Genomic DNA, 16,257 nt, shown 5'->3' with positions numbered 1-16,257 from the left:
GGGCTGAGGCAGTGACCAGCCTGGGGGGCTCCCCACCTTTCACTGCCTGCCCCTCCCCATACCGGACAGACTTATAGGCTCACGGGGGTATTAGACGTTAAATAAACACAGAACAAGCCAGGCAAGAAGACTGTGCCCAGTGAGCCCCGGGGCGGCCCGATTCCCTGCCAGGCGTGTGCGCCATACGTGATGGGAGTGTGTGGTGTGCGCCAGGTGTGGCCCGTCCAGTCACAGCTGCAGCCCCGGCGTCCAGGCTCTCACTTCGGCCGAGTGGCTCTGCGGTGCCCTCTGTTCACTTAAGCCTTCCCATCTGTGTGACCAAACTGGGAAGACCAAATTCTGGCCATAAATGGAAACATTTCGAGGGGGCCCCAGTCAACTGCCAGATGAGCTGGGAGATGACTAAGCAGCCAGAGAGGAGAGAAGTTTCTCGGTACAAAGTGTGGCTGTCTTCCCGGAGGGTCAGCGTGTGACCAATGTGCCAGCAGTGGGAGGGTGTGCTCGCCCGGGTCTTGGCGCCTTCTGGTAAAAGCGAACTTGGAGGGTTCTCAGCTGGGTAAAGGGAAATCTCAAGGTTGGCCACTTAAAATCAGTTGAAAGTTAATGGTTAAAGGACTTTCTTTTTCAGAGTTAGGGCTCGGTGATGTCGGAAAACTTTCTACGTGGATTTACACGTGGTCTGTGTGTTCATACCGCAAAACCGTTAATCATCATCAGGTTTGGTCAGTTTAATGAAAACCGGGCCAGAGAGATAATTATTTAGTGTGTTAAGAAACACTTCTAAGAAATCTGTTGCTATGCCGCCTCATTGTTTTCCTTTCAAAATGGCATTTTCTTTCTTTGCTTCCCGTTTCTCCCAGTTTTCTGCCGAGAATCCCACAGCACTGCAGCACAGCGTGGACACGGTCGCGGATGTGCGAGAACCAACTTCCCACGCGGGAAGAGTCCCTGGAGCATAGCTGCGGGGGGGGGGGGGGCCGAGCTGGGGGTCCTGCAGGCGCACCCCCGCGGGCAGGTGAGGGTTCTGCAGGGGGCGCGCTCACGGCTCCCAGGCCCCTGCGGCTGCCCAGAGGAACTCGGCCTCCCCTGAGGATGGCCCAGGGGTCTCCCAACACCGGGCCCCTCGGACAGTCACACGGGAGTGTCAGGAAGGGGCAGGGCGCTCTTGGTGCTCACCCTGCCCTCGGTGACAAGGGACCTCAGCCCAGAGAGGAAGCTTGTGCCGGGCAACACAGGTGAAGACCGCGGGCTTGGGACTTGGACCAGGTGGGGCTGTGTGCTCCCCCGCGTCTGGGGCACACAGCGACACCCCGTTTCCCAGCCTTCTTGTCGGGTGGGGTCTCGGGGCCGAAGTTGTGGCCGTGGATCCCGAGGGGAGGCGACGGCCGCCCTTCCAGCCTGCCCCGCGAACACCGCCCCGTGACCCTCCACGTCGTCTTTGCCTCACCTGCCTGGGTGCGGAGGGCTCCAGGGACGGACCGTGGGGCACTGGTGGGGCACAGCCGTCGGGTGGAGGGATCCCGAGTCCCCGAGCGCCCACGGGGCCGGAAGCCCCGTCCTCGCTAACCTGCTCTGAGTGGTGGCGGTGGCGGAGTGGCGGTGGGCCTGAGGTTCTGGGGGTGTCTGGCGCCTGTGCCGGCGCTCTGCCTGCGCCGGGCCGCTGAGGCCGTCCCGCTCCCCGGGCTGCTGGGAACCTGGGGGGTCCTGAGCGCGGGCCTGCTGAGGACGCACAAGGCCTTTGAATCCGCACCTCCAGCTGTGCTACCCAGGTGCGGTGGGTGAGAAACCCTCGAGCGCAGGCCCAGCTGGCCGAGCAGGACTCTCGGGCCCGGGGACGGAGACTCTGTCGGGAGGCGGCCACGCTCACGGGCTGTCCGCCAGCGGGCCCCGAGTGGGGCGCGGAGGCTTCGTCCGGCTACTTCTTTCACAGAGGCCGCTGCTGGTGCCCTCGCTGTGGCCCGCTTGGTGGGGCTCCGAGGACACGCAGCCTGAGGGTTTCTCTGCGGTTTGTGAAAGGGGCCGGCGGGCTAGCAGGGACCTGCAGGATGGCGAAGAGGCCAGTGCAGGGCTGAGGGACAAGCCACATGCCGCTCAGAGATGGCAGAGTGGGAAAGAGCCGCGTGACGGGCCGCACGCGGGCCGTGTGGGAGAGGAAGCTGGCGGGTCGCTCTGGGGTGGGAGGAGGGCCTCCAGCAGAGACAACGCCTGAGGACAGGCTGACCTTGGGGCTCTGGGGCTCCGGGGAACTGGGTCGGCAGAGAAAAGTGCATTGCCGCATCCAAGGACGCGGGTCAGAGGGCTTTGGGCCCGAGAAGTGTGTTCCCGGAATTCCACTGCTCATCTCCATGTCAGCGGAACAGACCCCACAGACTCTGCACCAGGCTGTCCTGCGGAATGCTGTGCAGTTCGTGAGGTCAGCCAGGTGCTCTAGTGTAGAAATGAAAGCCATCAGTCACAAAAGCATCGAAGGATGCATATTACTTAGGGACAAATCTAAGAAAACAGGTGCGAGACCAGCACACTGAAAACTAGGCCTCATTGCTGAGGTTGGAGAAGATGAGAAAGGCAGAGAAGTGGTCCATGTTCATGGACTGGAAGCCTCCATGGCATGGAGCTCAGGGGTTCTGGAAGCCTCCACGGCATGGAGCTCGGGGGTTCTGGAAGCCTCCACGGCATGGAGCTCGGGGGTTCTGGAAGTCTCCATGGCATGGAGCTCAGGGGTTCTGGAAGCCTCCGTGGCATGGAGCTCGGGGTTCTGGCAGCCTCCACGGCATGGAGCTTGGGGGTTCTGGCAGCCTCCACGGCATGGAGCTTGGGGGTTCTGGAAGCCTCAGTGGCATGGAGTTGGGGGTTCTGGAAGCCTCTGTGGCATGGAGCTCAGGGGTTCTGGAAGCCTCCACAGCATGGAGCTTGGGGGTTCTGGAAGCCTCCACGGCATCTAGTTTGGGGTTCTGGCATTGAGCTCGGGATTCTGGAAGCCTCTGTGGCATGGTGCTCAGGGGTTCTGGAAGCCTCCAAGGCATCGAGTTTGGGGTTCTGGCATTGAGCTCAGGATTCTGGAAGCCTCCATGGAATGGAGCTCAGGGTTCTGGCGTTGAGCTCGGGGTTCTGGAAGCCTCTGTGGCATGGAGCTTGGGGTTCTGGCATTGAGCTTGGGTTTCCGGCAGCCTCCACGGCATGGAGCTCGGGGATTCTGGAAGCCTCCGCAGCATGGAGCTCTGGGATTCTGGAAGCCTCTGCGGCATGGAGCTTGGGGTTCCTCCAAACTGATCTTCAGATTTAATGTGATCTCAGCCAATCCCACCAGGCATGTTTGAACACACTGAAAAGTTGACTCTAAATTTTATATGGAAATTCAAAGACTTTGAATAGAAAAAATAATCTCTAGCAGAAGAACAAAATGGGAGGTTTTGTATCACTTGGTTGGGATCTGAAACCTTATCAAGGGACTTTGTGCTTCGTGAGCTTGTGAGCAGTTGAGGGTGAGGAGGCCAAACAACCTTTCGGATTATTATCAAAGTAGGTTGGCCTCGCAGACCCCCTGAAAGAATCTTTGGAGCTGCTGGGACCCCCCAGACCACACTCTGAGAGCTGTGCAGTCATCAGATAGGCAGGAATATTCTCTGAGCGAGCAGGGCCCGCTGGAGCCCGGGGCCGGGCTGCAGAATGTGGATCTCTGTGGCCCCCACCCACCGGGGCGTCCCGCGATCAGGACCCACTGCTGGGGGAGCGGGAAGCTGAGAGTCACAGGAGACCCCGCAGGGCTCCCACAGTCGAGGAGAGAGATGGTCAGTGAGGAGCAGGCGGGTGGCCGAAGCCTCTCTGGCCACCCGGGAGTGGCATCAGCAGGTCCCCTGGTGGTAAGGCCCGAGCATCCTCTCACACAGCCGTTCGGGCGCTGTGTGGCGCCGTGGGGAGGATGCCCTTCACCCTGCACACGTGACTCCACCCTCACACTGCCGCCTCACTCCTGTGCCCGCGCCCACCGCGAGAGACTAAGGGAGGCACCAGAGGGAGCTCTTATAAAAGGGCCGGCTTCCTCCTGGCGGTCCCCCCGGACACTTCCACGGGCACCTCATAGACCATGCCTCGATGCAGAGACTGGCACATGTTGTCTCTTGTCCGGAGCAGCAAGGAGGAAGGGAAGGATGGGTGTGAGGTCAGCAGAGAACACGCTTGGCCTCAGCCTCGCCCGCCCCTGCCCTGGCTCTGACGACGCCCTACGGGGGAGCTCCAGGGCCCCCCTGCCCTGGCCCTGAGGGAGCCCCAGGCTGGTTCCCTGCCCCTGACTCCTGATCGGGGCTCCTCTTGTAGGACACAGATAGCCAGTCTCCACTCTGCCTGACCCTGTCTAGGGTCCCCACAGTGACCCGGGAGACCCTCCCCGGTGCCAGCTGGGCTCTGTGTGGAGGGCTGTCTGCAGGGGTCCGTAGCCCCTAAACCCCTGGCCTTTCTGCCCTCTCTGTACATTTTGAAAGCGAATCGGCCCTCTGCTGCCATGTCCCCAGACCCTACCCCTCTGTGTGGCACCCCACAGTGGAAGGGGGACCTCTGAGCTCAATTCTATGGTGAAGAGGAGGGTGAGAGAGAGAGGAAGGGCCAGGCAGGGCCGAGAAAGCCTGTCCTGTCTTGAGGCTGGCGGCCAGCGTGTAGGGCAGGCGTTCGGCGGGAAGCCTTCGTGCCAGCCCGTCTGGCAGGCCTGAGGGGTTCCAGATGTGGGTCTCCGCGTGACTCATGGAGGCACCTGGGCTGCATTAGGTTGTCCTCAGGGATTCTTTGTGCAGCCGGGAGGACGGACCCCGCTGCACGTCCTCAGTCTCTCCAGGCCCAGCAGCTGGCTCCTGCGGGGTTCCTCCGAGGCAGCAGGCCTGGGGGACAGGGCAGAGGGCTGTTCTCAGGGCCCAGGGTGAGGCCCGCAGGCCAAATGCATCGAGGCACACCTGCAGGGTGGGTGGGTGAAGGGTGTGCAGGCTCTGAGGGGGCTGTCAGGGCAAAGCGGAGCCGACTCGAGAGGTGTGAGGGAGGGAGGCCATTCGCCTTGCTGGCCTGTTCCCGACCTTCTAGTTGTAGATGTTAAACAATGACTTGGACCCTCTACCATCACCTTTTTTTCTTTTTAAAGTAACAATCATCCACGGCACCCGTTAAAAACTGCTTTGTGCCAAACGAAACTAACATTTCCTCCTCGGAGACAAGTAGTCTCCAAGTATACATCTTGAATGAAGCGTCGTTCTGGCCGAGCGAATGTACATATTTAAAAGTCAAGCTAGAATGTCCCTGAAGAACAGGTCTGTGGGAAGAGAGGCAGGCGGACCCCCCACTGGGAGGAAGCAGTAGGTGGCTGTGCAGAGAGCAGATCTGATGAAATGTCCTTGGAAGACACGTTGACATTTCATGGGCTGCGAGGCCGTGTTGGCGTTCCACGTCCGGGGTCCCCCAGGGCTCCTGACACAGCTGCGGCAGGCAGGTCACAGGGAAGGGGCGGCGCCCGCGCCTCCGGCTGAGGCTTGTTCTGTGCGATCCCCCAACTTCCCTGTGGCATTTGCCTGAATTTCCTCTGGATGTTGGGCTCGCAGATGTCTGGTTATGCAAGACTCATTCCCATTTTTGGCAAAGGAAGTTGGTCAAGGAGGAAAGGAACGCCTTGGGCTGCGGCCAGCAGGCGGGGGAGGAGGCCCGGGCGCCCTTCTCCTGGGGACAGTGAGTGAGAGTGAGCGAGGGCCCCGGGCTAGTTTGGGAACGCCTCGCTCTGGAATGTCTCTTGGGAGCGGGAAACCTTCCCAGATTCCTCCCTCATCTCCCCAGCCGGAGGTGGTCATGTGCTCTTTCCTGAGCCTGGGGCAGAGGACTCACCTGCCCTCCCTGGTCTGGGGCCGAGCCGGGCGGGGAAGCTGGACGAGGGAAGAGTCAGTTACCAGGAAGGCGGAGGAGCAGATGGCGGCGGGTGGAGGGGTGCAGGCCCTGCCCTGCAGTGTCTCATCGGCAAACCCAAAGTCATAAGCAAGCCCAGGGGGCGATGATAATAGTCCTTAGAGAGTCCTCGTCCTCAGTGGGGCTTTCTCGCCCCAGGAGAGCATTTAGAAACGTAGGAGGGCTTTTACAAATCACATTCTCTGAGGTATAGTATGTATTGCATGGAAAGTTATACATACAGGAAGACGCAACATTTTTTTTTTTTTTTCAACGTTTATTTATTTTTGGGACAGAGAGAGACAGAGCATGAACGGGGAAGGGGCAGAGAGAGAGGGAGACACAGAATCGGAAACAGGCTCCAGGCTCTGAGCCATCAGCCCAGAGCCTGACGCGGGGCTCGAACTCCCGGACCGCGAGATCGTGACCTGGCTGAAGTCGGAGGCTTAACCGACTGCGCCACCCAGGCGCCCCGAAGACGCAACATTTTAAGTGCAAGTTTGGTAATCTTGACAAGTTTATATACCTGTGTGACCATTAGCATGATCAAGACCGAGAACATGCCCATCCCCCCCCATGGGATCCCTCCTACCCTTTGCAATAAACTGCCCCCACCCCATGTTATCACTGAGGGCAGTTTGTAATTATAGGTTAGTTTCCCTTGGAAAGTCAACGCGGGCTCTTCTGGCCGGTGTATGTTTTGGAAATGCATCCCAATTTAATTGCTGAGGATTTAATCATGCGATATACTGCGGTTTGTTTATACAATCACCCGTTCATACACATTTCCAGTCCATCAGCTGGTTGTTTCCAGTTTGGGACCAGTGTGAATAAAACTGCTACACACGCTCGCGCGGAAGCCTCTGTGATGCTGCGTCTTTGTGCTTCTCTTGAGTAAATATGTGAACTGAATGGCTGGGTCACACAGAAAGTGCACGGTTACGCTCAAGGAACTGCCAGTTTCCCACAGCGGTTCTGCCATTTTGCATTCCCCCCAGCGGGCGCAAGATCTCCGTCCTCCACATCCTCATCCAACTTTGCTGCAGTTTTAGTTCTTATCATGCTATCTAATCAGAGCTTTAACTTGCATTTCCCCGGTGCCTGGTGGGGGTGGGGGGGGTGGGGGTGGTGCACGTCCTGCTTCATGACCGGCCAGATCTCCTCCTGGGAAGGGTCTGTTCTACTTGTTTGCCTCCCTTTTAAAAAATCTTTTTATTTTGAGATAATTTTATTTTTTTTTATTTTTTATTTTTTAAAAATTTTTTTTTTCAACGTTTTTTATTTATTTTTGGGACAGAGAGAGACAGAGCATGAACGGGGGACGGGCAGAGAGAGAGGGAGACACAGAATCGGAAACAGGCTCCAGGCTCCGAGCCATCAGCCCAGAGCCTGACGCGGGGCTCGAACTCACGGACCGCGAGATCGTGACCTGGCTGAAGTCGGACGCTTAATCGACTGCGCCACCCAGGCGCCCCGAGATAATTTTAGATTCACGGAGAAGTTGCAAATCTAGTACAGAGTTCCCACGTATCCCTCACCCAGTGTCCCCAGGGATATTATCCTACATAACATCATGGAAATCAAACAGATCGAAAGCAGGAGACAGTCCTTGTCACCAAACTACAGACTTTGTTTGGATTTCTCCAGTTTCCTCTCTCTCTGCCTTTCTTGGGATAGAGTTCATGAATCTATAGACTTATGTGACCATGACCACAGTCAGGGTGTAGTACTTTTCCATCACCCCAAAGGAGCTCTCCCGTGCTATCCCATTATAGGCACACTCCCCCTCAAACCCCCATCTCAGGAAACCCCTATTCTGTTCTTTATATAATTTTGCTATTTTAAGAATGTTATATAAATGGAACCATACAATGTATAATCTTTTGAGGTTGAATTTTCTATCATTATAATGCATTTGAGATTCAAGCAAGTTGTTGAATGTGTCAATGGTTTGTTCACTTTAAACATTTCCTTTGTTATCAGGGTGCCTGGGTGGCTCAGTCGGTTAAGCATCTGACTTCGGCTCGGGTCATGATCTCACAGTCCATGGGTTTGAGCCCCGTGTCCAGCTCTGTGCTGACAGCTCAGAGCCTGGAGCCTGCTTCCGATTCTGTGTCTCCTTCTGTCTCTGCTCCTCCCCCACTTGGGCTCTGTCTCTCTCTATCAAAAATAAATAAATGTAAAAAAAATTTAAACATTTCCTTTATTATTATTATTTTTTTTTTTTAAATTTTTTTTCCCAACGTTTATTTATTTTTGGGACAGAGAGAGACAGAGCATGAACGGGGGAGGGGCAGAGAGAGAGGGAGACACAGAATCGGAAACAGGCTCCAGGCTCCGAGCCATCAGCCCAGAGCCCGACGCGGGGCTCGAACTCACGGACCGCGAGATCGTGACCTGGCTGAAATCGGACGCTTAACCGACTGCGCCACCCAGGCGCCCCTCCTTTATTATTGATGTATAGTTGGCATTCACAGTTGTGTTAATTTCAGATGCATGACTTAGTGTTTGGACAATTCTATACATTACATGGTGCTCATCCCGTAAGTGCAGTCACCACCTGTCACCAGACAACGTTACTACAGTGTTATGGACTGTATTCCCCATGCTGTACTTGTCATGCCCATGACTCATTTATTTTACAACTGGAAGTTTGTCCCTCTTCATCCCCTTCTCCTATTCCCCGATCCCCCAGCCCTCTCCTCTGGCAACCACCAGTTTGTTCTCTGTATTTATGTATGTTCTTTTTTGCTTGTTTGTCATTTTGTTTTTTAGATTCCACGCGTAAGTGAAATCGTGTGGTATTTGCCTTTCTCTGTCTGACCTATTTCACTTAGCGTAATGCCCTCTAGGTCCATCCATGTTGTTGAAATGGAAAAATTTCATTCTTTTTGACGGCTGAGTAATACTCCAGCGTGTGTGTCTGTGTGTGTGTGTGTGTGTTTGTGTCTGTGTGTGTCTGTGTGTGTGTGTCTGTGTGTATGTCTGCGTGTCTGTGTGTGTGTGTCTGTGTCTGTGTGCGTGTCTGTGTGTGTGTGTCTGTGTGTGTGTCTGTGTGTGTGTCCGTGTGTGTGGGTGTCTGTGTGTGTGTCTCAGTGTGTGTGTGTCCATGTGTGTGTGTGTCTGTGTGTGTGTCTGTGTGTCTGTGTGTGTGTGTGTGTGTACACATACCACGTCTTCTGTATCCATTCATCCATCCGTGGACACTTGGGTTGCTTCCATATCTTGGCTATTTAAATACTGCTGCAATAGCCATAGGGGTGTGTGCATCTCTTTGAATTAGTGTTTTTGTTTTCTTTGGGTAAATGCCCAGTAGTGGAGTTACTAGATCATGTGGTGTTTCTATTTTAACTTTCTGAAGATAGTTTGTTCCTTTTTTTGTTGCTGAGTAGTATTCCATTTGATGAATGTACCACAGTTTATTTACTCGTTGAAGGACATTTGCATTTTTCTGGAACAAGCTCCACTTGGTCATAGTTTATTATTATTTTTATATATTGTTGTATTTTGTTTGCTAACATTGTGCTGATGACTTTTGCATCTTTGTTATTGGGGAATATTGGTTTGTAGTTTTCTTTTTGTGTGTGCATGCTAGCTTTATCTAGTTTTGACATCAGGATAATGCTGGCCTCATAAAGTCACTTCGGAAGTGTTCTCTCGTATTTTATGGAAGAGAATGAGTAGAATTAGTGTCACTGCTTCTTTAAATGTTTGGGAGAATATATTCGTGAAGCCATCTGGGCCTAGATATTTCTTTTTTTTTTTTTAATTTTTTAAATGTTTTTATTTCTTTTTGAGAGACAGAGAGAGAGAGAGAGAGAGAGCATGAGCAGGGGAGGGGCAGAGCGAGAGGGAGACACAGAACAAGAAGCAGGCTCCAGGCTCCGAGCTGTCAGCACAGAGCCCGACACGGGGCTCAATCTTATGGACTGTGAGATCATGACCTGAGCTGAAGTCAGGCGCTTAACCGACTGAGCCACCCAGGCGCCCCGGGCCTAGGTATGTCTTGTTTCGTAAGGTTTTTAGATAAGAATTCAATTTCTTTAAGAGTTGTAGAACTACTTAGGTCATCTGTTTCACCTTGAGTGAGTTTTGGGTACTTGGCAGTTTTTGAGAAACTGGTTCATTTCATCTAAGTTGTTTTTATGTGTGCAGAGTTTTTGTTTGTTTGTTTTTGTTTTTTTAGTATTCGCCTATTTCCCTTTTAATATCTGCAATCTGGAATTTTGGTATCTCTTCTTTCATTCCTGACAGTGATAATTTGTGCCTCCTCTCCTTTTTCGGTTGGTTTTGCCAAATTTGTATCGATCTTAATTGTCTCAAAAAACCAGCTTTTGTTCCCATTGATTTCTCTTTTATTTTTTTCCTTCTACTTGATTTGGATTAATGTTGTTCTTTTAAAGTAGATTCTTTTTTAAAAATGTTTTATTTATTTATTTATTTTTGAGAGAGAGAGAGTGAGCAAGTGGGGGGGAGGGGGTAGAGAGAGAGAGAGGAAGACAGAGAATCCCAGGCAGGCTCAGCATGGTCAGCACAGAGCCTGATGTGGGGCTTGAACTCTTAAACCATGAGATCATGACCTGAACCAAAATCATGAGTTGGATGCTTCACTGACTGAGCCACCCAGGTGCCCCCTTTTAAAGTAGATTGTTGAGGTGAAAGCTTGGTTATTATTTTGAGATCTTTCTTCTTTTCTCATATAAACATTTAGTGTTACAAATTTTCCTATAAAGACTACTTTAGCTGCAAACCATGGATTTTGTTATGTCATATTTTCATTTTTATTCAGTTAAATATAACATTTAATTTTCCTTGAGACTTACTCTTGGTCCATAGATTACTTAGAAGTATGTTGCTCAATTTTTAAGCATTCGGAGATATTTCTTCTTATATTTCTGTTATTGTTACCTAGTTTGATCCCATTATGGTTAGAGAACATACTCTTCAATTCTTCTTTCTTTATGAAACAATTTTTAAAGACTATGAGTATCATTTATCTTGGTAAATGTTCCACGTGCACCTGAAAAATGTCTGCTTTCTGCTCTGGTTGGGCAGAGTGTTTCGTAAAAGTCAGCCAGATCCCACTGGTTGGCAGTGACATCCAGTTCTTCATTGTCCTTGCTGGTTTTCTGTCTGTTGGTTCTGGGAGAGAAGTGTTGATGTCTTCAGCTACAATTCTGCATTTGTCTATTTTCCCTTCCAGTTCTGTCTTCACAAATTTTGTTTCATGTAGTTTGAAGCTGTGTTGCTAGGCACACATTGAGGTTGTTATGTCTTCTTGATGAAGTGACCCTTTTGTTATCAATTTTCCTCTTTTCCTGTGATAGTTTGCTTTTCTCTGAAGTCCACTTGATCCAAGGGGCGCCTGAGTGGCTCAGTTAGTCGAGCGTCCAATTTCGGCTCAGGTCATGATCTCGAAGTTTGTGAGTTTGAGTCCCACGTTGGGCTCTGTGCTGACGGCTCGGAGCCTGGAGCCTGCTTCGGATTCTGTGTCTCCTTCTCTCTCTGCCCTTCCCCCACTTGTGCTCTGTCTCTCTCTGTCTCTCAACAATAAATAAATGTAAAAAAAATTTTTTTAAATAAGAATAAAAAAATAAAAAAAAATAGATGCAACCCAATTATTTTGATTTGTGCTTTGATGGTATATCTTTTTCCATCCTTTTAACACTAGCCTACTGATAGTATATTTGAAGTGAGTTTCTTGTAGATAGCACCTAGCTGAGTGATGTTTTAAAAATTTGATTCTGATAATCCCTGTATTTTAATTGAGACCACTTACATGTAATTACTGATATGTTTGGATTCAGGCCTGCCATTTTATTTTACTTTTGTTGCCTTTTCCTTCCATTTTTTATTCTTTTGTTTCTTCATTCTTTGCTTTTGTTTTGATCATTTGAATATTTTTAACATTCTATTACACATTCTAAAAACATTTTTTATATTCTATTTTAATTTATCTATTGCATTGTTGATTAAAAAAATGTTAGTAGTTTCTCAGCAATTGCAATATGCTTATTAACCTTTCACAGCCTACTTAGAATCAACCTTTTACCATGTCGTGTGTTTTATAGAAATCCTGCCCCCACGTCGGTTCCTGTGTTCTCCATCCTTTATTTTGTGTTTGTCCATGTTCAGCTGAAAACTGTACACATGCTGCAAATTACATGAGACAATAGGATAGTATTTGCTTTTAATCATCAAACATTTAAAGAACTGAAGTGGAGGGGCGCCTGGGTGGCGCAGTCGGTTAAGCGTCCGACTTCAGCCAGGTCACGATCTCGCGGTCCGTGAGTTCGAGCCCCGCGTCGGGCTCTGGGCTGATGGCTCGGAGCCTGGAGCCTGTTTCCGATTCTGTCTCTCTCTCTCTCTCTGCCCCTCGCCCGTTCATGCTCTGTCTCTCTCTGTCCCAAAAATAAATAAACGTTGAAAAAAAAAATTAAAAAAAAAAAATAAATAAAGAACTGAAGTGGAGAAGAAATCTGACTGTGTTTGTTGCTCTTCTTTCCTTGAGTTTCCTTGTGTCTGAGAAACTCTTTTGGCCACTGGTTTAGGGAATGTTTCCTGATAGCAAATTATCTTAGTTTTTCTCCATCTAAGAATATCTGTATCTCATGTTCATTCCTGAAGGATATTTTTCCTGTGTACAGAATTCTGAATTGGTCTTCTTTTCTTTCCCCTCTTGAAAAATACACCACTTCCTTCTGGCCTCTGTGGTTTCTGATGAGAAATCTCTAGTCATTCCAATTGCTGTTCTTTTGTAAGTTATGTGTCATTTTTTATTTGGCTGCATTAAAGATATTTTTCTTTGCCTTTTGTTTTCAGAAGTTTGATTGTGAGATGTCTGAGTGTGGATTTATTTAGGCATTTTTTGCTTGGAGTATGAAGCACGGATGTTCCTAAAATGGAACCATGTGATGAGGCAGTGAGGAACTTTGAGTGTTCATTACCTTTGTTTTTAAGATAATTTAATCATACGTTTATTTAATTTGATTTTTAATAATGGCTGTGTTTAGCAACAAGGTCTCAAAATTCCTGAACATGTCAACGTCCATGTGAGCTCTGGCACAGACCCTGGGTGTAGATGTGGCAGCAGGAATACCACCCGGGGGTTGCAGGACAGAGTTCCTGGGGGTCACTGTGGAGGGGTGAGTCTTGGAGGACATGAAGGGATTTGGGCCGGGGGGCCTCAGGCCTGGCTCCCAGCTTCCGCAGGGTGGGGACCTGGGACGTCCTCTGCTGCTTGCTGACTCACTGGGTCCACGGCGAGATCTGGGTCACTCACGTCCTTGTGACTCACAGGTTGGCCACTGCTGCTTCCAGGCTACTTTGCATCTGAGGGTCATGGTTTAATGCTGACTGTCCCAGTGCCTCTGGGAGGCCCCCCTCCCTCCTTACGGTCTGTCCAGCTCCTAACCAGAGCAGGACAGGCCTGCAGGGGCCAAGTCTCTGAGGACATGAGGATTTCTTGGGAATGAGCTCTCCATGGTTCTCCGTGAGGCCTGGAGAGAGGTGGAGCCAGGGAGTTCCAGGGCCAGGAACAGAGAGCTTCAGAGGCCCGGATGCCATCAAGGCCACACACTGACCACCAGCCTCGTTCATTCGTTCATTCATTCATTCATTCATTCATGTTTCAACAACTCTTCTGAGAGCCTGCTGGGTGCCCTTGCCTCTTGGAGGATGAACAGGTGTACTTGGGACAAGACTCAAGTCCTAATTGAATCCTGCCGGCCGCAGGTGGCCAGTGCCACGGGGGTCAACACTGGGCAGCCTGGTAGGTGGGCAGCAGCCTTCATCATGGAAACTGCTGGAGCACTGAATCAACATCTGTATTGCCCAGCAAAAGCCATCGGAACATCTCCACCGTGAGTTCTAGTCACACCTTCATTTGGGTACACATTCAAAACAATTGTCCTAAGAGCTATTCTCACTTTGCTTTGTAGTTAGCAAAATGTTTGTGATCAGTAAATCAAATCCTGGGGAAGTTAGTTTAGTAGTCATCCGAGTCAGACAATGTGGGTTCGCGTCCTGGGTCTGTGACCTGGGCCGCTGTTCAGCAGTTCTGGCCTGGAGTGGCGCCCTGCTTGCCTAGAGGCTGTCGAAGGTGTGACCGTGTGAGAAAACAAAAGCATTTGGGAGAAGAATGGACCATAGCACAGTGACAGCTCCTTTCTTAACTCAGGGGCATCTTTCAGCCTAGGAATGTTCGGGGGTCTTAGGTGTTCTGTTGGAGGGAAGCTGGGTTCCCATCCTGGGCCCTGGGAGAACCCGTTTGTACAAGTCCTGCTTCCTCTTCCTGCCCTGAAGAAGGAGAGGGTCTGGATTTGCTCTGCCGCCTGGGGGAGGGGGAGTGTGCCTGTTCTGTTCTTCTCTGTGAGGCCCCAGGGCACCCCTGCCCCAAGGCAGGCCTGCTGCTGGGGTTGTGGCGTCCAGGCGGGTGGGCCGGTGGGTCTCCCGTGGACAGGATGCCCCAGCCCGGGGTCGCTGGGGAGGAAGGCCCTCGTCCCACCTAGTGCTTGCCCCTGCCCTGGGCCTCACGGTTTGTCATTCTGTGTTTGGGGATCGTCTGATTGGCTTCCGTCCTGCCTCCGGATGGCAAGCTGGGGTGGGGGTGGGGGGCAGGCCCAGTGCTTTCCCTCGGTCATGGGATCATTCCCGTGGAATGGCCCAGCCACCGCCTCCCTCTCTCTGGCTTCTCTCCCCACACCCCTCCCACTGACCCTCATAGCCCTGTCTTGACAGTCGGCCTCCTTTATCCTGGGAAAGCTGCCGACTCCTCTGCGCACCCCCCTCCCCCAGCCCGTGGGCTCTCCTGCGGGCTGAGCGTGGGAGGACAGCCGGGGTTGTGGGGAGGCGTGATGGAAGCCATCTGGGGCCTGTCGGCGCCCAGAGACCCTCCCCCTTGACCGCAGCTTTCTGCGGAAGTTGAATGCTCTGTGGGAGGATGCCCAGACTGGGCTGTGGTTTGGAAAAGGTTGGGGAAACTGGAGGCGGATGGCAGCGTTGTGGCGATTTCAGAGTCCGGTTATCTGAGCTCGGTCCGTTAAGGCCCTGTCGAGAAAGCAGGAAACTGCCCCGCTGGCACCTGCTCCAGCCAGGGTTCTGGAAGCCACACTCGCGAGGTGGGCCAGGCTGTGCCATCTTCTGCCCCGAGCCCCCCAGCCAGGCCAGCGGTGCGGGCAGAGCAGCCTCCTGGGAGCTGCTCACAGCTGCCCGCTGTCCTGGGCCCAGAACCTCCAACGGGCTGGCCTCCGCGTCCCCTCGGGGCCGCGTGGGGTGCTCTTCCTCCCCACCCCCACCCCAGTTCTGTTTCCCTCCAGCGCCCTTTCTGCCCTCCTTGCGGTCGGGATCACCACCTCTCCCTCCACACCCTTCACGGTGGGGCTGACTGGCCTCACCCCGGACTCAGCCCACGCCTGGACCCTGGTTTTCTGATTTCTTGACTTGGGGCGCAGGCACATCGACCACGATGAAGTTACTCCAGCTGACAATAGCAATGTTTATTTGTTGCTGTGAACTCAAGACCGAATTTCGGCCCACACCTCGCCCTTGGACCTCACCGAACGACAAGACTTTCAGCAGCCAGAGACGGCCAGTCTGTGCTCAGGAGAGGAGCCACAGGGCTCCAGGGGCGCACCTGGCTTTTAGAGGCAGGGCTCCGGCTGGGGGCTCCCACTGGCCAACCCTCACTGCAGAAAACCACACCCAAGCCCCTTCTAACGCCCGGTTGGTGGAAATCTTCACCAACGCTTCCTTGTGAGATCGGATTCAAAACTCCAAAGACACCCCTTCCACTGAGCCCGCAGTCTACACAGCACGTCCCAGTGATTCCCAAAAATCCTCATTTCCTTAAGGGGAACGAATACCGTCCATGCAGCTGACTCTGTAATGAGAATATCAGCCTGGTCTCTAAGTGGGATTTCTCTTTTATTGGACTTTAAAAAAATTGTTTTCATTTTATTTTATTTCGTTTTATTTTATTATTATTTTGTTTTATTATTATTTTTGAGACAGAGAGTTCGTGAGAGCACGAGTGGGGAGACACAGTTGAAGAGAGAGAATCCCAAGCAGGCTTCACCCTCAGCATGGAGCTCAGTGTGGGGCTCGATCCCATGACCCTGGGATCGTGACCCGAGCCGAAATCAATAGTTGGACGCTCAACCAACTGAGCCACCCAGGTGCAGCTCAAAAATTTATTTTTAAATCTTCATGCGATAAATGCCTAAAGCTATGTGACGCCCTGCCCTGTCCCCCCCACCCCCCCAGACCAGGACACAGAATAGTTTCCTCATCCCCCAAATTCCTTGGTGCTACCCTTTGAGGCAAACAATGCCCCGTGGCCGCTGATCT

Source organism: Puma concolor, chromosome C2 (genome assembly GCF_028749965.1).
Source record: "Puma concolor isolate L17-30 chromosome C2, mPumCon1.1.hap2, whole genome shotgun sequence".
Classification (NCBI taxonomy): Eukaryota; Metazoa; Chordata; class Mammalia; order Carnivora; family Felidae; genus Puma; species Puma concolor.
The sequence above is the reverse complement of the archived record's forward strand: the minus strand, read 5'-3'. Positions refer to the sequence as shown.